We start from the raw sequence: 27,226 nt of genomic DNA on the forward strand, positions 1-27,226 counted from the left end.
AGTTAGAGCCTTATATTGTTAGAGACTATTTAAATATGTAACAACAGTACCTTTTGTATAATATGTTCTCTGTCAATTGTTTTTTAACGCCATTTCATTTTAGTATTCTTTATACATGTGCATGTATCAGAATGTAATTTAAAATAAAGAAATAAATAAAAAAATAAAAATAGTGTACTGTGAAGAACTAAAAACGAGAGAAATTAAGCATATTCATCTATTCATCATTTTAATAATGAGAAAAATGAGGAAATTTGGGGTACGTAAAGTTTTCAGAGATACTTGAAATTGAATGTCATTATATACAAAGGGTTATTTTCATCGCCTACGTAGACAATGGTATTTGGAAACAGGAAAAATTTACTGCGATCGGGGGAACAAAGCATTTTTTCTGTTTCCAAATACTATTGTCAACCAAACCTTTAATTTCGACATGCGGGCGTTATCATCTTCATAAGATTATGTTCATTCAAGCATAGAAAATTTGAGGTTTCAGTATTTATCAATTTAATGAAACCCGGGTGCTGTTTTTAAAACGACATTTATTTTCTTGATAATAGAAGGAAAATGTCAATCATTCATATGACCAAGTAATCACACATATAAAACAGAGATAAAGCAAATTTTGTTTCGAATATCATCAGCTATGTAATGTTTAGAAGTTTTCGTCGGTTTTTACTCAACAACATTGAGATGACATCCATTTAAAGAACCAAATTTTCTGAAACAACCGGACTGATACCACAGCAGTTTTCATTATGCTGCCAATGCGCTTTGTTTGTTCCCAGGTTCCCTTTATGGAAATTTCAAATAAGCAAGTCGCAACACGAGACGCTGGAAAACGGTTAAAAGGCAGCCACAATACTGTTTTCTTGCAAACAATGTGCAGAAAACTTTCCTATTGTCTCGTATAATCTGAGCACGGTTCACACCATATTAAGTTGACAGAATTGGGATATAATACCACCGTAAATTGCACTTTAATCAGACATTAAAAAAAGTCGTAATTCATTCACTGCATCAATATTACTGAGAAATACGATACACGTTAGTGAAACTGAGGTAAGATCAAAGCCGATAAAGTGAAAATATGCTTTATTGCGTATTGTATTGAAAAGCAATTACTATAGCACGTAACTAGTTGCCGCAAGAGCTGTGCAAGTAAATGTGCAGACGACACAGCCATCATAGCTTGTGCTGTAAGCCCAAATGTGGAATCCAGAAATTTACGGTTCAATTCAGCAACAGTAATGAAACAGTAGCTTTCATGGAAAATAAAAATCAAAGGTTACATGGCGAAAGCAAGTCGACCAGGTAACTTTTTCCATGGAAATGAAAAAAGGAAAAAAAGCACAGCAGGTTACACTTAACAATTGTGAGTTAAATCACTAAGGTTTGACCACTTTGTTGAAAGTTTGTAGCCAGTAATGCTTGCATCTTCGGATGAAGTTTAAAATTGCAGTTTTCCAGTCCAGTTAATTTCAGTTTCTAGCAAAAATTCGTAAAGCTTTTTTGCTTTAAAGCTTATAATGAGCTGACACCACAAATAAACTCCTTTCCACGACGGCCCAACTGCCAAAAAAACTTGCTGGTTTCAATCAATGGCCGCGAAACCAAATTTTTTTTATGTTTGCAAAGAATATTTAGAAAAGCTGTACTGAATTGCAATATATTATGATATTGTTGTTGATATACTAATACACAATGCTCAAAATACTTACTTTTTTTAAAATTACTTTATCCTCATGATGAAACATATACTTCCTACTTATGGACAACAGTAAATTTACAAAATATTTATAAGGATCTAATTATGACTAAACAAATGTATCTTATTATTGGCATTGAAAATGCGATATTCTGTGTTTAGTCTACCAAATAAAAAATAATGCGTGTCTCCTCAGTGATGTGTTGCATCTCAAACACATATTTACGAATGTAAAATAAGGATTTTTTAACTGCAAACTATTCGAAGAATAAAGTGAACACCATTTGTTAACGAATATGAAGAATTGCATATATTATCTACCCCAAAAAGTTCGACTCGCAGCACTTTTTTAAAATGACAATTTTCATATCCGGATTGGACGATCTGGTTTTATCCCATGGCCCCCTAACAAACTCGACTTGCGCCTCTTGATTCTTTTAATATGGTCTTGTTTTCCATTCTTTTAATATGGACCATTTTTCTCTCTTTGTCGTATTTCAAAGCTATTTTGCTTGTAGCTTGTGAGATTTGCAGTTTTTAAAACACATTACCAAACGGCTATAAGAATATTGGCAATGTACATATTTCTGAATTCAGGAAAAACTCTTATGGAATTGTCTTAAAATACTTAAAGTGTTCAATTTAAAAATATATGCTTTACTTGTGTGAAACTTTGACGTTTTTATCTTTAACTGTTTTATTTTTATTTCATGTTTCGAAAATCTGAGTTCTAATAAACAACTTTTGTGTTTCTAACTTTTCACCATGTTTTGAATGATTTAGGGATGGGTCAACTTTTGACACTGAAATATGAAACTTTATGTAGTTCTTACTGATAAATTAACCCAAGGAAGAAAAAAATACAGACAACAACTTGCAGACTTAAAATATAGAAATTTTGTACTCCTGATTTTGAGAATACATTTAAATTATTTTTAGTTCTATATTGCTTAAGATGTGGAGAGTGTCCGTCGGATTATGCTACCCAGATAGTTCATACACATGCAAATTATTTTAATAAGCGTAAAAACACTGATGTCGGTTGTAGAGACCAATTCTTCTGCATATCTAACACGAGTGTCCAAAAGGGAAAATTGACTTTATAGTTGAAAATTAATGAAGCAAGAGAAAATCCGAGCCTCATCAGCTTTACTCATTTGGTTCACTATGAGCCCCACTTCAATTTCTACTACCTAAATATCGAAAACGAGGCATTTAATTTCGATATTTAGATTGTATAATAGATATTTAGATGTTTAAGTTCTTCGATAAAATAGTTAATTTTGTCAGTGTTTGTAGTTTAGTGGCAATCTGTTGTAAATATCAAGTACCTTTTATTTGATTTTTGGCATAATATGTCTGATTATTTGATACAGATATCGTCTGAGCATGCTTAAGCGTTCAACACGGGTAGCGGAATAAATACCTACTTTAAATGAGACTTTAACTTAGCGTTTAATACATAGGATAGTTTAACCGAAATTTCTAAATGCCAAATGGTCCATTTCTATTGGTTAGGTGTACTCATTTCATCGATCAAGATAAATTATTAAATTTCACCTGAAACACTACGACTTAGTTCTACTACCTCAAGACCCGTGACGTAAAGAGCTAGTTGCATGTAATATTTCTTATTTCTAAATCTGCTTATTTCCCATCGGTGAGGCCAAGAATCCAACCTGAATTGAAAAACTCGGTTGCCTACCGAGTTTTCCTCAATCGATCGGAAAAGCACATCCGAAAAAGTTGAAATAAACTTGATACCGAAAGTAAATTTAGTGAGTTGTTTGGTAGCGTTGCAGGTTACGTAAAAGTTTTGATTTTATCATTTCGATATGCCCCAAACTTATTTTCTTTGTAATGGAAGAATGGAGAAAATTGTTTCTTTTGTGCTCTGATTTATTGTTTATGACAGGCATTGTTGCAGCAAATGTAACTGGGGAAATATGTTATAGTCGATTTGTTGCAAAACTATAGAAAAGGTTAGTAGACAATATCTCATTTATGGCTAACAATAAATCTAAAAGAACAAACCTAATTCTTCGAATGTTACGAGTTCGAACGGATATGTTGTTATATAATTTAACTATATTTAACTTTGCTCTGCCTTACTTGTATATCGGACGCATTCGGGATATTAGTTATATACAGTGCCAAAATTGAGGCGATTGATACCACAAAGGAAATTTGATTTGGAAATTTTGTTCAGTTTTAATTAATGCTCAGATTTCTACTTTAGCTTAAGCGCAAATTTCCTTCCAATGTTTCTTTTCGCCTAAATTATTTTATAGTTTGATCTAACTCGGGCCTAAAAAATAGTAAATAGTTTTTTCTAGTACTCCGAAATATCAATATAGGAAATTTTGCTCAGGTCCGAATATTTCAAGTTGATTAAAACAGTTCGACACAACTAGTTTCCATTCATTTGCATGAAAAGCGTAAAAAACTTTCGACAGTTTAACTGTGAGAAAATTATAACTTTAACACATATTTAATGATTGTGAAAATTTGCAGTTTAGCAATAGAATTTTAGGAAGTTACACCAATACAAAGACTTCACTGTTCATAGCCAATCTGCGTGAAAATAAAGTTTGCAAGCAGCATGCTACTGAGGCTTTTCGCGGACCTTAAAACAATGGAAATAAAAACTCAAACCAGAAGTTGTTAGGCACTCATAGAAAAGTCTTTTGCTATAGTTGACATGATGATTTAGTTATGTAAAGTGTGCTAGTCAAAAACTACTTTTCTGCATGGGAAACAGAGAACGCGAAATGACCTAGTTTTTATATCTAAGTAAAAGTTTCCAGAATTTTGCCATTTGCCACCTAAATTAAACGTAAGGAAAGGCCTCAAAGTATTTTTGTATCGATCAGGCCGTTTGTTAGCATATTATTTTTATTCCAAAAATCTGCTATTTAGTAACATTTTTTCAACTTTCGGCAGAATATTCTACAAAAGTATTGAGCAAAAAAACGACAAATAATGACCGAAAGTTCAATTTGTCTATTAAAGGATTTGAACATATCGTCCTCAAGCTCGTTTATTGTCTATAATCAATAATGCAATCAGGGGAAATTGTTTAATAACCATGTGTGTTCCAAAGATTCAGATCCACTCCTTTTAATATATATTACTTAAGACCAGGACCTGACATTTAACCCACTATGGCAAAGTTTGGCGCATCTTAACCAAGTTATTCTAAACTTTCTGGTGGTTTAGTGTAAGTAAGCTATGTGATATGAATGATTCATCTTATAGGGAAACTTATTAAGCTTCTTAATGTTAAATGTTTTTTCTTTTCTTGATAAGTTGTGTTTTTGTCTGCCGACTATCTAAATCAGAAAATACGTTGAGAAAAACTATTAGGAAGCAACAAACCATCGAGGAACTTGCAAATATTGTCTTTTCCTTAATTTTCACATTCTTGCCTGCTTAATATTAAGAGCTATGAGCCGCCAAATAACTTCCAAAATTATAACAAATGTGCGCGGCGATGAGGGATTAATAAATCTTACTAAAGCACAAATATTTGTAGTGCAAAGCTTAGTTGGGCCAAGCTTCAAAACTTCTGGAAACTTACAGTATTCCCCGACGAATTGTTAATTTGTCTCAATTTTGAACAAACTTAAATATGTGTTTATAACCAAATCCGACTAGCAACAATTTTTTGGGCTTATACAGAAAAAAAGATTTATATTGTTGGTACATCCGAAGCTAAAGGATTTATTAAAATAATTTTTGTGTGTACTAATAGACACCTGTAACACCTTAGGGGAGACAATAATTTTAGCACCAGTACCAGTTATACGGCACGTGTTCAGATATTTGAAAAAAAATTGTGACCTACATGCTTACTGAGCATAAAAAATGTGTTATTTGCCAAAGTGTTAAGAAGAAAAATGATCGCCTTTGTTTGATCGACGCCCCGTTCTCGATTTAAAACGTTTTAATTGAAAATAATCAATTAATATCCTATAGATCTATCCTAGTATCTCTTTTCGATATTTCATTTTAATTTATTCACTCGACTCGGATATATCAATAAATTTAATTTTTTTTGATATACTTTCAACATTGAATTTTGGAAACAAAATACTTGCGCATTTTGATACTATTTTTGATAATAGAGTATATTGCGAAAATTTTTAAACACAGAACTGATGCTGAAAGTTTCACTGTTTTCTTTAATTTAGAACACTACAATATTTCTGTCGTTTAACTTCTCCAAAAGCATCCCATAACGTAAACAGGTTTGCAAAAATGTGAAAAGTGTTACTGATTAATCAAACTTCAGCATCTTATTTCTGACGCACTTCTATGCGATTCGACTCGCAAATGATGTGATAAAAACATTAACTATTTTTTAATGTGTCTTAATCACTTATTTTCTTTAGTGATTTATAGTTTTTTATAGTTGTAGTATCGAGTATTGAGAAAGAATGGGAAACCAAAGTTATACTAATTTCACATTAGTCCATGTTTAGTTATTGAATAGTTTATAATGTTTTTTATTTGTCGGAAGCAACATCAGATCGTATATTTAGCTGATTTTTTATTGTCGGGTGCATTGTAACTAATCCGCAAAGCAATCATTATAAAGAACATTAAAAAATCTGAATACAGTTAAAATTTTGTGGTGTACAAGTCGTTGCTGTAATAATCAGGACGATTCGGTAATATGTAAACAGCATCGAAAGCTGAAGGCAAACCGTTGATCGATTTTTAAATATATTTGATACACATATAAAGTAGATTTGTTCTCGATATAATTTATAAACAAAATGCGAATGATTTCTGCTACAAATAAATGTAAGACTTGAACCGATTAGTTAAGCTCTCGTTCTTTTCAGAACACGTTATTGCAACGATTCAAATACCGCTTGATGAAAGAATCCAAAGGTTCTAGTTTCTTCACAGGACTTTGTTTTCATAATCCGCAACTGTGCATAGCAAAAGATGAAGAAACAATATGTGGGTTTGCTAGCGAAAAATTAGGGTTAATGATTTAGTAACTGCCGCATGTACCATGGCAAATTATGTGGTTCATTTACTTTTACGATTCCTTGTTTCAATTTAACACTCTGTCTACTTAACTGGTTGATGACTGGCGATAATAGCAGAGTAGCAATTTCAAGTAATTTGGTTTAGCAAACCGTTAATATTCAGTGTGTAAACAAAACCCTAAATGAAACAGATCCTTATTTAAAAAAAATTGGAATCAAAAAAGATTATAAAAACCGAAAATTTGACAATGTGTAGCTCGATAATGAGGGGTTTGCGAAATGAAAGCTATTTTCAAATTATAGTCGATTACTTACATTTTTTCTCAGCTAAATATAGTACAAAATCTTAAATTAAAATGAGTATTGTATGCCGTTATACATTTGCAACACTTTTTACATTTTTACGTGACTTCAGTAAAATTAATTATTTTGTGTAAGAAAGCTGAATCCTCGTTTTCTTCTACAAATACTAGTAGAAGTGTAGTCTATCGCATAACTACATTTTTCAAATTTATATTTTAATGAGCATAATTGTCTTGCGCTAATATCTTTTTATGCTTCCTTCTAATTCTCAACTACATCTCTGAACCACCAATCTCTGAGACATCTGTTTGTTTTTGGTAAGATCATTATTAAAACCTACAGTAAAAACCGGCAATTTTTTAATTAATAGAAAAATATTAAATTCCCATGGCCAAATTGGCAATATACTGTAGTATCGTGCGTGGTGCAAGAGCAGAAGACTTGATGGTAATTGAGGGCGAACACGATAAATTTCTTCTGGCAAGATCCAAACTAGGAGAATGTAAACGGAAGCGAATTACAGGGATGGAAAAATGTGCGGGCGCCATCCTAATGTATTTTACGTGTTGGAAGATCCACATAGTTACAGATTATCTTTCAGAATATATTTGGCCTACTCGGTTAAAAATGCGCCAACAGTCATTGGTCTCCAGCTAATTAAATTCCGGGAATAAAAAAAACATCAATTAGAATAAAGTTGAATGCATGTTTTGCTTGATACAGTCTCCTTATCAATTTTTTTTGGCTGTGCCCAACATTTTCATCAGCAAAATCTGATCAGCACTCAACGCCTCAAAGTCCGTTTTATTCTGTAGTTAATCGATTAATTTTCTATTGATGAAAAATTCAGATGCTAAAATAAAATCTGCGAGGATAATTATAAAATCCAAATTGAGGTAAATATCAGTTTAATGGCAAATTCAGTGCTAATTAATGAAGCATGCACTCTGGATTAGCCATTTGCAAATAAGTTTAATCTTCGTTTTAATTTACTGATTGACTGTTGAATTAAAAATAACGGCGTTTGTCCAATAATTATCCTGAAATTAGATCACCAGCGGGAAATTAAATAAAGGTTTTTGCTCAATGTTGACGTTGTTGCAAAATAATTTTTAATCAGGGTAAAACCCTAGAAAAGTGAGGAAAAACCGCGCTTGCAGCACATACATATGAATTATTATTTGATTATCTTTCACTTTCATATCGGTAACGCAACAAGTTGATTGGGTGGTTTTTGTCCGTTATCTCATAGCGGCTTCAGGTTTCATATTGTATTAATGGTTTACTTTTAATGACTAAGACTGTAAATTCGCGGAATTAATAGTGATCTCACAAGCGAATGTGTTCTAGCCCAGTCGAGCAATAAAATATGCGATCGTTCTTAGAATATCAGGACATTGATACATTTTCGATTTAGAACAGTAACTATCGCTTTAATAGATACCGAAACTAAGGAAAAATTTAACGTTAAATAAAATCACATTTTTCATTCCATTGTTGCTTTGCTAGCCAAAAAATCCAAAAGTGCTATTTTCTGACACCAATTTATATTTCGTCTGAGTAAAATGCCCGGGCGAAATGTGATTTATATTGTTTCAAGACCTCGCATCCACGTTTAACGTTGTCACTCCTTTCAACAGCTATTTTTATGCAAGCTATGTTCTGACAAGTGATGCAGAAATAAAGCTGATGTCACTCAACTGAACAGGAACAGATGCGGCTCTAGTTTGTTACCTCAAGATATTAGAATAATTATATTCAAGCTGAGTAAGAATTTTGCAATTTACGAATAGCTGTCTCATAACAGAACTTGAAAACTATGTTGGTCAAATTATAAGAATGGAGCATCAAAAAGTTTCTAGAATTTCATCATCGACTTGAATTTACTGAATCCATTTAATTGAAAAACATATTCAAAGAAAAGCGCGTCTTAGTGGACGTAATTTCGCTTTCATTTGTATCTCAAAAACACCACTTGACGACGTCTGTTGAACGTTGTTTGTACCATTGTTTACCATTTAGCCTAGAAAGTCAGGTTTTTTCAAATGCTATTTGAATATTGAATAGCAAATGTAAATACATAGTTTTTTTTGTTTCTGCAAGGCTTACTTTCAAAGTCGACAGCACTTACAAGTTTTAGATGCTGTTTGACTATATTATTTTAGCTATTATTAATTGGATGTATACTATTATTATTTATTTTTTATTTTAAATCGAGTGAGAGTGTTCAACAGTTCAATAATTAATTCAGTTATTGCCCTAAGTTTCTAAAAGTAGATACTGTAAAAATAACGCCAAACTAAGTACCTGTATGTACTTTATCGTTACCGTCCTAGTATTCGTTACAATACAAAAATAATACTGATTTTGATTTGCAGCATTTTTAAGTGAATATAATACAGGGTGTTTGTAAATATGTGCAAAAGATTTGAAGGTTGCAAGTATTATTTTGCATTTTCGGGTGAATTCACCATTACTAATTATTCATTTAGAATCCCTAATTAAGAGTGCGTATCTGAATTAAAAATGAACTAAAGTTCAAATATGCTAGTAAAATATTACTTACTTAGGACCCAAAAGCCTGGATCTGACAAAAAATTAATGAAATCTTATAAGATCATTCTTACTAATATGGCAATTAATTTGATATGGTCATATACCAAAGAAATAAGAATATGACTGTGAGATATTTACAAAAATCCATCGAAATTATTTGCATGCAAGAACAAAAAATTGTTACTTCGGACAAATTTTTTAGTCATCATGGTTAAAAACATATCTTCGGTTAGCTCGAACGAAAAGGTTCACCCTTTCTATCGAACCAAACTTCCGCATATTCGACGACTCCACAAAAGTCTAAAACTAAATTTTAATTTGCCATCTTAGAAACTTCACCCGTTCGGTTTTATACTCGTGAATTTAAATGAATCGATGATTCTGAATGTCGTAAAGATAACAGAAGCCTTTAATTTAAATGGAGCATTTAGAATTTTGAAATGTATAAAAACTTTTTAACTTTAATTAATTAGTCATACTCGATTAACGAAAATTGTTATGTGCAAAGTGGTTTTTCTCAGGAGGTCAATAAAATATTCACATATTCTATCTTGATATACAAACGTTACTTTCGGATAGAGAGGCGCAATATCAATTTTTTGTATGAACGTAGATTCGGATATTGTTTTAATATGGAAGCAGTTTTAGCTGTTTCTTAGCCTATTAAAATATTTATGTTGAACGTTGGCTCATGACTTTAGTTTTCAGTATGTTTTATAGCTAAGAACGGCAAAGTAATAGTAGTAAGTAAGTAATAGTAGTAACAAAGTAGGCACGGCACGTTCAATGAAAAACTTGTCAATATATTTGATGCCTTGTGTTAAATTGTTTTATTATTTTTACCCAATGATGTTTGTAATTATAGCTACAGCCTGGAGAAAGAAATTTTCAATTTTGCTTTTGGCAATCAGAATTTGAAACTAGCTTGCGGGACAGAACACATTGCGTGGAATCTTTGGTATAAGATTTTGAATGGAAATTTGTATGGAATTTTACATGTAGAACTTTAGGTTATTCAACTGTAAAGAACGAATACGATCAAACCTAAAATACTAAAAAGAGCAAAGCTTTTGCATATGGCAGTATTTTGTATATAAACAACGTGACCTTTTCCACCTTTCCTTTTCACGGTAATATTATTTTTAACTTCGCCTTTCAGAAACGCTTTTCACTAAGAGATATCTGAAAGACCTTTCAGTGGGCCCCATATTTCATGTAATATTTTTTTTTTCTTTAATTTCATGTATTGGTGGAAACAGTACATACAGGGTGATTCAAAATTGGCGTGATTCCTATGGAAGTGTTGTCTGGCGCTGTTATAGGAGTACAGAAAAAATAGTAAAATAAATTAACTGTTATTAAAACCTGATTAATTTGCAAAAAACGATATCAGAAATACGGAAGCAATGTTTTTCAAGGTAATCTGCCTAATTAACATTGTGCATATACCTGTTGCTTCGTAATTATTTCAAACTCCGGTAACCATGGAATTATACAAAGTAACAATAAGAGTGTGTCAACCTGTGCTCATAACCTCGAATGTTTATAAATAAACCATACAACTCCAAACATTTGAATGGATAACTCCAAATAAGCTAGTGCCTGTTTATTATCCACTCTTATCAAGCAGCTTCTCGTATTCAGTTAATTAACTCCTCCTCCATTTGTATCTCCTTGTGCCGTGTGTATCGTACAAACGTGGTAGGAATGTAGCTCTTCCTCTGTATTTATTTGGTGCTTGGTAACATTTCCCTTGAACTAAGCGCATATCCGCAAATTCGTGAAAGGAAATTCAAAGTAAGTCACAGTTTGACAAATTATTGCTATTATTGACAAGATCTATCCACCTGTAACTATCTGTTAATGACAAAAAACATCATTGCCGCTGTGACTTTTCATGAAAAAATTGCAGAAGAGAACTTTTTTGATATAAAAAATTTACGTAATTTGAAGCAAAGATCTCAATTTTTCTTTTTGAATGTTTAAGTATTCCAATATGCTACCAGCTAAACATGGAACAATTTAAAAATATTGCTTAATAACAAAGTTGAAATTCGATCTTCATCTGTCAATATCTTCACGAAATTTTCGAAATAAAAATTTTCAATATTTTTGTTGTACTAACCAAGGGAGCCTCTATCACAACTTAAAAGGAATGACGCCAATTTTGAATCACCCTGTATTTGAAAGTATACTGAGCTGACTCAAAAGTGGCTAAAATTGATAAAGCTTCGAACGACTGATCATTTTATGCCAACACACGTTAAAACAAACACCAAAAAATCAAGGATTAAACGTTGTAAAGTGCAGTTGGAATAAGCCTCATCATTGCACTCACGAACTCTTAAAAGCTCTCTCCCGTGCTTTAAATCATCCCGTTCGCGCGATAAAGAATGACTTTTTACACATACAGCTTATATAGCTATTATCCACTTTGCCACAACTCTAAAAAGCTTTCTAAATTCTAAATGTTGTATGTGGATTAACTACCATTTCAGGTTTACCGGTGGAAATTCAAATTTACATCGTCAATGTTTTCCTAAGTTTTTAATATTGGTAAGCATCTCTTTGCCAGCTATTGTTTTTTCTTCTGCCAAATTTAAAAGATGAATCATGGCTTATCTGATTTGTCAATGCAGCAGACTTTGTGTACCTTTTATTTTATTCGATAACATGTTTCGAAGTAGGGCAGGTAGGAACATTAAGACTTTCTGGCGGAAAATTGCTGATTAACTTTAGCAACGTAGCAAATATATTGTCTACTCGGGTTTTACTGGCTCAAACTAAAGTTATTCCCTGGATACGTCAAATATAATTCTCTTCAATTATACCTTTCAGATCCCGAGCCATCTAACATAATATTTAGGCTTAGCACATTTAACCTTTTGAAACTTAATTATTTCTACGATGTTAATGTAATGTATACTAGTCATATTCCGCTGTAAATTATATTGCTCTATCGTATATTTACCCTCCATTCATATAGACGGTAAATATTGGATGTCTGGGTTTTACGAAATATGGAATCTCTCGGTGGAGAGTACAAAGTGACACTTGAGTTAGGTGAATTTTATAGGTTGTTTGCACAATTAGTTATAGTGTAGGAATTATTTGCAATGGCTGCAAATGATGATTTTATGCAATATTGAATATGAAATATGGGCTTCCAAATATGCTGGATATAACGATGGCATGATAGTTTCAGGTGGCTGTTCAAAGGCGTTCAATCACATTGTGCTTTTTTAAAAATGTACATATAAAGACAGACCTGCTCTACGTTTTGTTTCTACCGAATAATCTGAAAATTGTTTATTTGCATGCCACGCTTTGAAAAGAAAGTTTGATGGAAAATTAATAAACTATACTTTGCCTCCGGCACAATAAAGAACATATCGATTTAATCCAAGAATTATGGTCAATTTTCCAGGGTATTCTGTTTAACCGTTCAGATCACAGTGGGATTAAAACCCAGCCCAGCAAATATTTGAATAGGCTAAGCTTCTTAATTTTATTTAAATGGGACATGGAGTATGTGCGACAATTATGTGCCATTGTGAATTTGCCATTCCATTGTGAGTATTTAAACTGACTGTCATTTGAACTCGAGGAAAGTCCTGTTGGCTTCGAATTACGAACTCGAGATAGCGAATTAGAATTTTGCGGGTTTCGTAACACCACTTTATGCATAATTCTGTAGTTTTTTAAAGTAATGTTTCGCGTGGTTAATTATATAACTTTCATCAACTTCAACAAGTCATTTGGTTGAAACAATCTTAAGTCTAAATTTCAATTTTTGCAGAAATGTTCCCCTATCAATAATGACTGTGTAAGATTTTTTAAATATGAAATAGTTGATTTATGAGATGAAAATTTAACAATGTTATGTTCTGACCCCTCTCTTTTATACGGCTATACGAAAAGTACATAAATCGAGAAATGCAAATACTTCAGGAGATAAAGAACAGTTTAAAACTAAAAAGATTTTTGAGCTTATTATTTATTTGGCTATACTGGCTTTACCATATTGCTAAACTTGTTATTAGCAAACCCAATACAATCTAATTCCGCAAAAAAATTGTAAAATGCATGCTAATTCTGATGATTGCAATTTGGTTAAAAAGTGTTTTTCTTATTTTCTATAAATTTTTATATAGGATTGGGACATTCTCCCAATTTAAAAACTTAATATTTTTCCTTGTTCGCATTGATTTAGTTTAAGTTAAAGCCAACTTTTAGAATCCCCTATTTTATGACCGGTGCGGATTGAACCAACAAAGTTAAGCTTAACGGAATCTTTAAAATAACCGTATTTCAGATATTGAACTTCATGAGGTTTTGGTCTTTTTCAGACAGTTTTTCGCAATAAACACGATCTGCTGGTACTTTTATATCTCCAACATAAATGTTTCTTTCAATAGCAAACTCTCTTTCAATAAAGTTGCCGTCTTCTTCAAGAAACAGATTTTATAAATTTTCTTTTGTTTCATGAGGATGGGTCTTACTCGGAATTGAAAGAGTATCAGTCGTTGATGAGATTTCTAGAAAGTTTCAGAACATTATTCTATAATTTCCAACTCTCGCTTTTTTACTTTAAACAAAACTGCCAGATGTACTTCTTTGCCTTACAGTGTGATATTTTTGTTTCTCACTTTTTCAGTTTCTGCTACTGTCGTTTTTCCTAAATCGCAATCCCATTTGTTTCTGGTGCGAATGTCAAAATATCAACTTTCCAAAATCCAACTCTTTGAAAATGCGGTGTCTTTCTTCATCTTAAATTTTTTAGCATATAACTATTTTCAAGTGTAAATATTTTTCTTTCCAAAACATATGTACTTTTTCATTTCTTCTAATTACTCTTAAGTTCCCAGTCGTCACTTTTACATAGCCGGCTTTTCCTTCTTGTATGTGTTTTTATTTGGTTATCTAAAACCGTTTAAGGGTTAATATGTTGATGGTTTTTATATCTTTGCTCTGCATCTGCATGATTAATCTGGTCAACACCACAACTAAAAACTTAGATGCAGCATTATATATTTGGTTTTAATTCATTGTGTGGAAAAACGCTGGTTGTAAAAAGCTTGGTTGACGAGCGAACCGTGGAAAATTCCAGAGATCCTAAAAAATATTCGACGCAAACTATTAGTTTTGATGAGAAACCGATGAATTATCCTTCCTCTGAATTGAAGCAATCAATTCAACTAATGACCAATTACACACAATAATAATCCATCTATTGGTGTTAATTAACGGTTCTCATTTCTTTATTTTGCTACCTACAATATATGCTGTATTGTTCGATAAAGCTATTGTCATGTACTAAATCGAATAATTGAATGTCCATGTATACAAAAGAGAAAGCAATGATGAAAATGCAGGAATTGGCTATTATTTCTATGTATTCACTTATGAAGCAATTTTAATGCGTTTATTACCAATATCCAATTAAAATTTATTTTAACGTTTTACATGATAAATGATATAATTATGTTACTTCAACCTACACTACAAAATGTACAGTTCCTATTTGAACGAAACTACGTAAGAGAGAGCAAAAGAAATAGTTAATACACAGTAATATATATTATAAAGATTTTCGCACATGCAACACCGAGATATAATGATGTGCATATCATGTCTTTGCAAGTTATAAAAATTAAATTTTGTGATAAATTGTTCAAAATTGGATAGATATTTCGCAATTCAAGTATCTGAAATTAAGTTTTTTTCATTACATCTGGGTAAATTCAAAAGAAGAAAAAACAAAACGGGAGAATTCCACCAATACTACCAACATTTTTATACATTTACAACAGAACTAAAATACGCGGCATACAAGAGCCTATCAGCATTAGAATTAAAAAAAGAAAATTAGTTTACTCAGACCAACAGATATAAATACTAATTTATCTAGTTCTTCATTCTTTCCCCCGTGCCATTAACAGCGAAACGCAAATTATCATTGTTCCATTAAACTTTGATACCGTCAAAACAGCTTTAACTTTTGCTTCAATTAATTTTATCTTCTCTAAATTCAATTCATCTTATCCCTTTTTTATCAACTCAGTTTCAATTTAGGCTTTACGATGTTTCATGTTTAAACGCATTTTATTGCTTTAAATAATAGATGTACAGATGATTTATCAAAGCTTCCATTTAATGATTGGCTGTTACAAAGAGATCGGTTTTTATTTACATTAAATGCCTATCAAAAAACGTGTCAAAGCATCAAAAGAATGATAACCGAAAACAGTTAATTTAAGCGTTTCTAATCCTTCTCGAATTTGCAACACTATATTTACTTATCCTATTTTAAGTTTTAAGGTCAATAGGATCTTACTCTGCATTATATAAAGGCTAAAAAAAATAAACTCATGGTGTTAGTGACGTATCATATTATTAAATTGAACGAGAAGAAAACTAATATCAGCAGCAAATAATCTAATTTAGGTCAGAAACTTTTCTATTCATCTGATGTATTGATTTTATTCTCCATTTGGAAATTCTGGGATACACGCCATCACAGCTCTAGCTTTTAGCATAACGGGATCGACATCCAATCCAATTTTAAGCGAAAAAGAATATTTTGAAGGGATGAATCCTAATTTTATTTCGATAAATGCCAATGAAAAGGATCGGATCTGTGGAGTGGCAAAGAATCTTCAAATTGATTTATATATTTCGTATTTATTTTTAATTCTTGTTTCAGGTATGGTTCAAGAACGACAACATATTAAAATTAATTATTAATCAGGTAAGTCTTTTTAAACGAGATTGAAACGTTTGAATTTACATGCGCAAGTTTGCTATTTCGAATAATTGGTTATGGTTCATAAAAAATAACTAATTATAAAGTAGTTTATCCATGATTTTGCGACTATGCAATGTTGCTTATTCGAAGACTGATATCTAATAGATAAATTAATTAAAAGTTTGACGAATTAGATGAAAATAAAGGTCTAGCAACATTTCGAATGTGTTAAAATAATTATTATAATGTAGATGCACAATTTTGAATTAAAATAAAAATTAATAAAACAGCTGGCCACTTTAAAGTTTAAAATAATGTTTATTAATTAGATTTAATAGTAAAAAATTAAGGTCTATTAAAAGGAAAGTTTAAAATAAAACTAGAAAAAACACAAAAGTTGCTCCTCTAAACATCTGCATTCCTTACCGGTAAGTGTTTTGTGGTAACTTATCTGTTTCAAAGGCATATTTGTTCTTAAAGTTATTAAAATGCGTTAATGTGCACAACTACATAAAATCTGCGAAATATTGTATTTATTCTATTAAAAACTGATAATTGATGATTTATTAAGTGCATTCAATATTTCTACTAAACACATATTGTTTAAAAAATGGGAATTGAAAACTGAACCTAAATTACTGTATCCTGTGCTACTAGCAGAATAAACAAAATATGTATGAACAAAATTATTATAAGCAATTAGAGTCAACAGAACTCATTAAAATATGCCAGTATCAAGTTAATACAAAATTATGTCACAAACGCAAAACCGTGCTAAACCGAGAGAAACTTCATTCAATAATAGAATCGATACTTGCAAAATATTCATAATGGCTTTGAGCTTAGAGTTATATTATCATAAACAATTGTTTTTCTGCGCCAAAGTATCACATTCATGTATCAGTAGACTCCATATTATCCACAACAATTATTTCGAAAATAGCTAATACTTTGAATTCGCAAAACAAAAAGTTACCTCGTTATATTATTGTGCTAAAAATAATCATTTGCTGAATTAACTTGTTCCATCAACTTCATAGCTTCCTGCAAGTTAACTGCTAAATGCCAAATTTCTCTACATAATTTCTGATTTATTTATTGAAGATGCCAAACTACTTTAATAGTTTACAGCTTTCCGTCAATAAATGTGCCGTGATATTTTGGCTGAGAAAAGAATATTTTTTTGTTTAGAATTTACAATACTGTTGGAAACAGATGTTTACAATTGCAACACATCACGATATGCGACATTTTACCTTCATTTTAAGAGCACAAACAATAACAAACATTTTGTGTGCTCTCAACTGTTTACTTACATTGTCAAATGCATTTCGCAGAATTTCGCTTGCAATTCAAAATCCATCCTTAAAATGCGCGCTGGCATATCTGTACTCTGCAAATAAAGATACAAACCTTTTAAGAAATTATATTGAAATATGTTTATCTTCCCGTACCCAATGTGCATCTCATATATTCATTCAAACTTTCATGTGAGGAATAACTAAAAAATTAAGCACTGTTTTTGTAAAAGTTTAGCAATGCAAATGTTTATTCAAAACTTGAAATAATCCTTATTCAAATTTGTCCAGCATTAATTTATTTGACATCGTATCAGCCGGCTTAGCTTATAACAGAAGTTAGTGGGGGCGAACTAAAACTAAATTACCATTTGCGTTCAAATGGTGTCATGTTATTAGTTATGTAAATCAAACCAAAGCTAAAATTTACAACTGTCAGTTCATTAGCAGCAAAGGAGCAGAAGTAGCAAGCTTTAGAAATACAGCATTTTTTGAAAAAATATTTTTTTTTGTGAATACTAGGTTGAAGCCACATATTTCAAATTGAAAATGAGAGCAATGTAAAGAGGTACTTTAATCAGTGAATTGTTTTTTAGAGGTTAATTAATAATAAATGCAATTCTGAAACTTCTTTGAGAAATATTATGGCACTTAAGAAAAACGATGATCTCTTGCAATTAAACACATGAAGATTACGGTGTGGTCATCAGGATTCAGTTATTTACAATTCTAATTAGGCGTTTAAAATCAAATTTAGTCCTAAAATATACTAATACTGTAACAATGATTGTCACATTCAATCCTACAACAGTTACATGAAGCTGAATACTGTTTAAGCACAAGTTTACCAAGTAATAGTAATTTCAACAGAAGCGACCAGTACAAGTCGAAATCCTCAATAAAATGTTTCAACAGTTGGAATTAATAACCACCTTCATTTGCAGAATTGATACCAAAAGCTGGAGGATGTTCTAAGTTTGTTTAATACAGATGAAAAATATAGCGTTTGAAACTTAAATATGATAATTATTTCCACTTAATTTACGGGTTAATCACATATTACCGAAACTTTGAATTTGGAACCTTTTCCACCTGGAGAAGATTGCACCTAGAGGTTTATCTGATAATGAAATGTATGAATTTGGGGAGCAAGAGTTGATAAATGAAATCGAAGATAAATTTCCACAAATTTACTGCTGCAGCTATAAAACTTTTGCTTGTACCAAAATAAATTTTGGTTCATGGAAACTAAACATTGTCGTAAACTTGGACGGGAAAGATAACAATTAATTCCAATCCCAAAATTCGCATTTGAATTAATTGGAAAGTTAAATAATCCCCGCATCTTAGTTACATTTTTACTTGGTATAAATGCTGTGATTCCGATAGTAATTTATTTTCCTCGGATGTTTATTGCAAAATTGGCAAATAAATTGACCTATTTCACAACAGTTTTTAGCAAATTTGGATTACTTTGCGCCTCACGGCAAACTTTTAGTATCTACTTTAGTCCAATATTGTGTCTTAAAACTAGAATTGTTTAACCTTTGTTCCGAGCGTTTCAAATATATATCTTTTTATTCCAAAAATTTAATAATAAGTGCTTACAGTCATATCTAATCATAGAAAGTTAAACTTGTTTACTTTAAATAATCAAAAAAGGCAATCAGACATCGATACTCCGTAAGAACAGCTTTATTACAAAATGTACAAATGATCATGAATTCTTAGCATAAAACAATAAGTCGTTGAATTAAAGGCAAGTTTGTACATTTCTTTCAGAATCAGTAAGAATCAAAATAATTTTCCTAAATCTTCGCTTATGCCTTAATCCAAATGTAATTCTGGTTTAAAAAATTATACCCGGATTATAAATCTAGCCGCAAGTGATTATTTAACATTAAAAATTGCTTTCAACGAACAGATCCATTTGCTTAGTGGCCAAATTGACTAACGGTTAAATTACGTAAACAAGGCTTATTACGTTTACCGAATTGTTAAATCATTTTACCTTTTTTACTTCTAGTTCTTGCACGCCAATATTAACGTCCGATACTCAATAATAATTTGTACATTTTATGAGAATTTTCAATTGATTCGTATTCGAGAAACTTTTGAGTTATGATGGAAGCTCGTCATTAAGTAGTGTTTTCAGTTTTCCTGGCATTTATGGTGAAAGTTTCTTCATCAAATACCGAGAAAATAAAAATCGTAAAATACCTATCGATACCGATAAGCCTAGAATTTATTATAGGGTGGTTGGATGTTCAGGGCAGTATCTAAAGTTTACCGAACTTTCGCAATATATAGAAAGTTTTCTCATAAGATTTTCGGACCATATAATATTCCCATAGTCGTTTCTATTATATGGATCGCTCTGGGCCAAAATCCATATTTTCCAATATTAGCTCCAGATGAATTGTGTACAGAAAAACACAAGTAATAGATTTATTTCAATAATTGGAAAACGTATATAAATCATTTGTTAACGTTCCTCTGATGAGTAGTAAATTTCTTACATCAGTTCCTAAATATCCGTTCTCAGTAGTAGAAGTAGATGCATTCTTTCTGAGAAGATATTCGGATTTATTGCAAATCATTAACTATAATAGTTTAGCTTTCTAACTTTTTCTCAAACATGTTGAGTCATTTGGAACTAGATGGACATAAAAGTAGGTACATGACAATGTTGAGGAAAATGTCAATTGAATACATGTTTTGAGTTTCTCAGAATTCCTATCAATCTTATCCTGTTACAACAGAAAATTTGTTATACAATAATTTTGGTCAAATATTTTGTGCAATTTTTTGGTCACATTACTCCCACCGGGCTCCGGTTCGTAGAAATTTCTAGCAACTTTCCGCAAAATCCGCTTTGTTGCCCAAATTGTGCCAGATAAGTTCTGACTTATTATTTCTGCACGGTCTACTGATTTTGCTTAAGTGCCTTCTGGGAAAATCGACATATTTTAACCAATGTGTATCACTGCTTTGAGTAGTCGTTACTATTGAATTCCAATGTAAAAAAGCGACCGTTTACTAGGACATTATTCAATAATCTTAAAAACTATTGCGATTTGAAGCTAAACTGAAATCAACATCAGATGCAATACCTCTCGGTTCAATAAACACCAATTTCTAAATTAAAATACAACACTAAATCTTGCGGTTTTGCGTTAAGAATCTTTTGTTCAATTTGTTTTATCGTTATAGTTTTGTTTCCACTATTTATTCGACTTCGACAAAGTGTCTAATCTTATCCATATTCTTATTGGTCAAAAACGTACATTGAACCATTGTGTTTCCGTATGCTTGTCTTATCTTAGTTAATTGCCTATTAAGAAATTGGTTGTATTTAAAAATAAAATTATCATCCTCTTATTTTCTCTTTGCTTTAGATCATTACTACTAAGACGCTACTTCGGCTCCTAAGTTTTCTGTTGCTATAACTATTATAATTTTTTTAAATAATCTGTTCGCCCACAATTAAAAAATTGGTCCTAACTAGAACTATTATTTTTTTCCAAATCGCATGACGTCAGCCTTGGCCCAGTGTCCTTCAATCTCTATCCTTCCTGCGATTCCTTGAGCAAAGTCAGACCGTCTTTACAAGCACATATCGATTTAAACCCTCGAAAATTTCAATCTATTAAATAATTAATGGGAATCCTATAAGAACATTGACTAAAAGCCTCCATTCACGACCCAATCTCTAGGGTCCAATCTGCAAATTGCGTGGTGTATAAGCTTGCCGAACATTAAAAATCTAAATTGGCGGTCGATTGTTCCGACCACATGATATTCTGTCTGGTCGTGTACAGCAATTTAAGCTTTTTCAATGATAAACAGCATTTCATTAATGCATTAGTGGCACACTTTTAAATACCTGGAAAAAGCTTAAATTGCTGTACACGACCAGACAGAATATCATGTGGTCGGAACAATCGACGACCGTCTGCGATGGAAAACTGAATGGTTTAATTTTATGTTGAAAGCTATTTAAATTTTTCTGATTTTGACATATTTTATGGTCATAATTTTAAAGTACTGAGGAACACTTGTTTTTCTAAAGTTCTCAATAGTAGGAAAACTCATTTTTATCCATACTCCAGAAGACGTTCGAATAAGTCAGATGAAAATGCAGCTGCTATTGATCGTGAAACACTCCTAAAACTACTGAATAAATAGACTACTCTATAAGAAATCCAAATTGACTAAAAGCAGAAAAAAAACTCTCTAAATCTGCTAACTTCAGTTGAGGTAGAAATTATTAACGAATATGAGTTTACAAAATATAAATCGAGGAAAGCCCATCATGGAAATGGGACCTAATTTGTCTCAACTTTACCCATCTTACAACCAGCTTGGAGTTGCAGGCGACAAGATACTAAAGAGTGCATTATAACTAATTAATTCTGCTAATAATATTTTCATTTGCAATGCACAACAGCCGAAATTTTCGGGTTCCAACTATTATTAAATTGTTTAATACATGCTCAAATTGCTATCTGGTAGTAGTAGTAGTAGTAGTATTTTGATAGCAAGTGCTATAAAAAACTTGCGGGGCCTTCTTTTTCATTGTGAAACATGAGAATTTAGCTAGCTTTGTTTTTTGAGATTTTGATTTGATTTCTCATTAAGCTTTCACTAACTTTTCCAAAAATCTACATACGGAAATCTTAGCCAATAATTGATTCGTTCTAAAGATCAAATTGGTAATGTATTATTTAGAGAATATTTGGTACTAATAAACGTTGCACATTTTTAATGTAGAAAATATAGCATAAGATCTAGAACTCAAAGACTCTATTAACTATAAAATTAAAGAACTTTTAGAGTTCAAAACATGAAGCTATAAATTTCCATTGCTCATTTGCGTTTTGTAAGTTTTTGGCAGGAAGAAATTTACGATTTCGGTAGATATTCACTACTTAACGGCCACAAAACTCCCTATTTCGTAAACGGTTTTAAGTACTTGAATAGTAAAGGCATCTTTCCGAATTTCAAATCTTTATGCAGTGGAACATCAATTATCCACCGGCGGATTTAATATGGATCTATAGAACTATTCGAGTCTTTTCCAATAGATTTTATAAAAGAGAGACAAAACGAAAAACAGTAGGCAGCTTGATTTACCCATAGAATGTCACATTTTCTTCGCAATTTTGGATTTTAATTTTATAATGGTCCAAAGCTGTTTGATGACTGAAGATTGCTTTGAAATATATTTACGTTCGTAAGTATGTCCGTAGCTTGATCTGTCCATAAAATAAATAATTTCTTGCATTTTTGTGATCTGTTTGAGTTTAGTTAGAGGAACCTCATATTCTTTAAATACTGCACTACCAAAGCCGATCAAAACCAAACTAAAATGTAAATATTTTTAAAATGAGCATTGTCAGATTTGGGGCTCGGGCGTATTAATTGGATATTTTACCAAATCCTGTTTTATTTCAAGGTTTTGGTCGTTTCACTAAGTTCAACTAGAACGTAAATGTGCTTTTTTGTAGTTTAATTTTTTCGTTTCGTATTTGTTTGTTCCAATAATTGTGTCTTTTGCGTTTAAAGATGTTTACAAATTTGCCATTTCGCATTTATTGAAGAACCTTTTTAAGCTCTTAAATTTTATACGTTTAAGCGTCACTTTATGGTTGCCTCTATCATCATATGATGGCCCACACTAACGTGCATAATCCGTCATATTTTTTCTAAAGAGCGAACTTTTAAAGTTCGCCAGAAGCAATAAAATTAGCATTTCTCCATTGCCAGTATAGCTTTACGATGGTTTTATCAAATACGCTTAGAGCACACCCAGTCCTGCTCAAATTCTTGCTTTTCATTTTACGTGATTTTTATGGATTCGCCTCCTTTAAACTGGTTTTATGGCACTGAAAAGCTTGCTGAGGTTATGATGTAAATTTCCAGAAATGTGAAAAAGTAATTTGTTAATTATTCTCCAGCTTATAAAAGAGCCAATTGAATTTTCATCTGAATCTATATGCGTAGTTATTCACTAAAATTAAAATGTATCTATACATTCATAGTTTGAAATAATCTGGTTTATGACTCAATCGCATTATTTTGACAAAATGCCGAAACGTATCCATTTTTTACGTTTGATGGGCATTTTTTAATTAAAATGCCGATATACAGAGAATTGGATAAATTGACGAATTTAAATCCACTCTCATATTTGGATTTTCCATGAACGTCCGATGATGGGGCACTTGTTTACTTATTTACGCCATGAAAACATTGACGCCTAAAACAAAAAAATTGTATAAATAAATGGTAGTTATAATTGTCAATATTTAAGAAAAGATGTGTTTGATTAGGTTTGTTTTATTTTTTCACCGCGCTGCAAATTGCAAAGTTTAAAAATAAGTTTTTCTTCAACATTCAACACACCACCACTTAAACTTGGAGTTTCAACTATACAGTACAGTCCTTTTTGAGAGTCTGCAAGGAAATCATAAAATCTGCATTTTCTCCATTGCCCCTATGATTTTACGACAGCTTTATCAAATACAACTAAGCCAGCCAATCTCAGGGCAATTTTTGTCATTTTATTTTATTTGCTTTTTATGGGATACTCACTTTTTCAAACTTTACTGCCGATAAATGTTCTTGATATAAATAAAGCAAATTCATAAATATTCCCGATTTGAGTATAATACAAATATTCTTTTTATTGAGAAATTAAATTTGGGGCTCTAAATTATTTATTCGCAGTATTATTACATTCAAACGTAACTCTAGCTTTAAGAGATTTGATTTAACATCACTTATCGTGACGCTAGGTAGGAAAACCTCATTTTTAATCCGAATAAAAATCACCAGCACCGACTGGAATGTACTTCAGAGCCCGTTGAATTTCGGTGATTTCATTTCCGTTGCCACTTAACTGGAAGTTTAAATTGGAAAACTTTTCTGACATTTACATAAAAATCATTGATCGAGAGGACACACGACATCCGATATTAGATCCGCCAATCTAACCGTGAGATCAACACAAAGAAATTACTGCTTTTTATTTGACAGTCACTCAATTTTCAGGCTTCGAAATTTTTAGTTTGTCGAAAAGAGGTTGAAAAGTATTCTATTGATTAAATTGGTGTTGGCTGTGTAAACTACTAACATCTGTGTAAATGCTGGTGCAAATTCATGGATTATTAAAAGTTCAGCCTTTAAAGAAATTTTTAGAATCAATACTAAAAGATTATATAGCTTTGGATATAATTTTATATCCTTTGCAGAGCAGATATATTAAAAGTTCAATGCAAAAAGTGCATTTTAAGATTGATTACGTGATTGGTGGTGGAACATACCATTAATATGCGCATTGATTTGTTGCCTTATGATGAACCAAGTACAACGGCAAAATGTACGTATATCTATTCTTACAGCGTATGGAAAGCTTTATCTTAAAAGAGTTGTCAATTATCAATAATTCAGCTCGAAAGATACCAATAAGAAATTTTACTGTAGAAAATTACTAATAAACTACCATTTAAATATTGTACAGTTTTAAGTTTACTAACAATTTATTTGCTTTTCTCTTTAACACTGCCCAATTTGTAGACACATATGTAAAAACTAAGGTTCAGTTCTTTCTCAGTTAAAGACAATTTATGAATAGGGTAATAAAAAGCTGCTGTTTTTGTATTGCACGAATTGTTATTGTTGGTGCTTAAGAAAGTCATTTTTTAAAATGACTATGTAAATGATGTAAATTATATAGGTATAAATTGTAAGAACTACCTGAATTAAAAAAAAACATACTTATGATATCAAAAACCAAAAGATATCAAATCAATATTTATGGGTCACAATCTTTAAATTTGTTTCTGCAACCATCCATAACTCTCATCTTATGGAACGTCCAGAGGTTTTCTTTTCAGTGAATAAATTGAGCCCCCAAAACACAATCTGAGGTCTAATTCGAAATTCCAAAAATTGAGCGATTTCTTGAGTTCATAATCCATATACTGACCAACAGTTTTGAAAACAACACTGACTTTATTGAGCCTCCTCAGAAAGCACTGAACATTAGTGTATCATTTTGCAAATTCGTCTATCGTTAATCCGGGAATTTTAGTTAGTTCGACTGTTTCTATGTTCTTGCTGTTGAACTGGCCGAGTGAGAATTTCTGCTAGATGCCAATAACTACTATAATGTTCATCACAATTTTATGCCGATTTTTTTTACTTCTAAACCCGACAATTGGTACCATTAAAAAATATTTTTAAATATTCTTTAAAGAAGTTTTTGAAGTTAATGCCAACTAAAAAATGTCTTTATAAGTCTTCAAAATTTTTCCTAGATTTTGAGTTTTTGAGTTATTTCTCTGTTCTCTAATCAAGAATTTGACGCGTTTGTATAATTTGTTTCTCTATCAAAGATGAATTTATGCGACTCTCTCTCTACTATCAAACTTGTTATACAAAAACTATCATTTGGCACTCTTTCAAATTCCATAATTATATTTATTACCGCACTAGAGCTTTTTTCAATTTATTACTACATTATTGCACTAGAAACTTTTAATCTTGTTTCGGATCTTGTGCCAGATAAGTCACGGAACACATAAATACCTAGAAGCTTTGATCTATACCAGAAATGGTGTAGTAAACAAAATATACACACACAAAGAACATCGAGCACCAAAGGAATGAGGGTTTAAGTATTTTGCTTACTTTGTTAAAATATACTAATAATCCCTTCTCGCTTGTTAAATTGAGTACCTATCTTTCGTTCACTGCATGCTTTCTGGTACCGCTCAAAAGCTTCTTGGTATGTTTTCCGTGATTTCATTGGCACAAGATCCGAAACAACATTAGAAGCTTCGTTCTCCATATCACACGGCAGATTATCGCTTGAACTCATTATAAAATGTGTAATTTTATGACACAACTTTGACAATGATTCTGATGAAAATGACAAACTCTTATTACCTGGGTTCTTTATTCAATTTTATAACTAATTATTTTTACTCAAATAATATTAATTCATTAAAATAATAATCGTTATAGTTGTAAATAAAATATTGTACGCAACACGTAGGATATTATATTATTAACACAATGATTAGTTAATAATATTCATATCCTACTAGTTACGTAAATAACTAAGAGTTTAGGTGTAGATAGATTTAATGTCAATCAGAGTGCCACACAAGAGGGTCCATTTTGTGGTAAAAATTAAATTAAGAACCTCAGGTGAATGCTCGTCCATGGTCTCAACTAAAGTCATTTTTTGCAGCTGAGAGAATGCGGAACTTTTGCCAATAGTGCATTGTTTTATTTGCCACCCTGTAGAGACCATCTAAAGCAAAATTATTTTGCAAACGACGCACTGACCGAAAAGAATTGCACTAAATAACACTTCAAACAAAAATCAAATCGCTCCCAGTAATCAGAATAAATTCAATATTGTACAGGGTTATTCACGCTATACGGCACGGACGTTTGCGGCTAGCCCGTTTGATTTTTGCAAAGTATTATTTGATGAACCCACAGACGCCTATCGGGTGCATATTTTAAAAATATTTTTGTAATGTACAGAGTGTCCCAAAAGCCCTAAAAGTATCAAAGTTGTGTTTTTCTAAAT

The 27,226-nt window shown here is 31.6% G+C and overlaps 1 protein-coding gene across 2 annotated transcripts in view; it reads left to right on the top strand.

The window, feature by feature from the left end:
- The window catches only part of LOC125504445 (hemicentin-2-like), a 387,752-nt gene that overhangs the window by 255,496 nt on the left and 105,030 nt on the right, over positions 1–27,226 (top strand). The gene's annotated exons all lie outside the window — the stretch shown is intronic.

The sequence above is a fragment of the Dendroctonus ponderosae genome, unplaced genomic scaffold (genome assembly GCF_020466585.1).
Source record: "Dendroctonus ponderosae isolate FM_Combo_2020 unplaced genomic scaffold, Dpon_F_20191213v2 Dpon_F_20191213_5, whole genome shotgun sequence".
Lineage (NCBI taxonomy): Eukaryota > Metazoa > Arthropoda > Insecta > Coleoptera > Curculionidae > Dendroctonus > Dendroctonus ponderosae.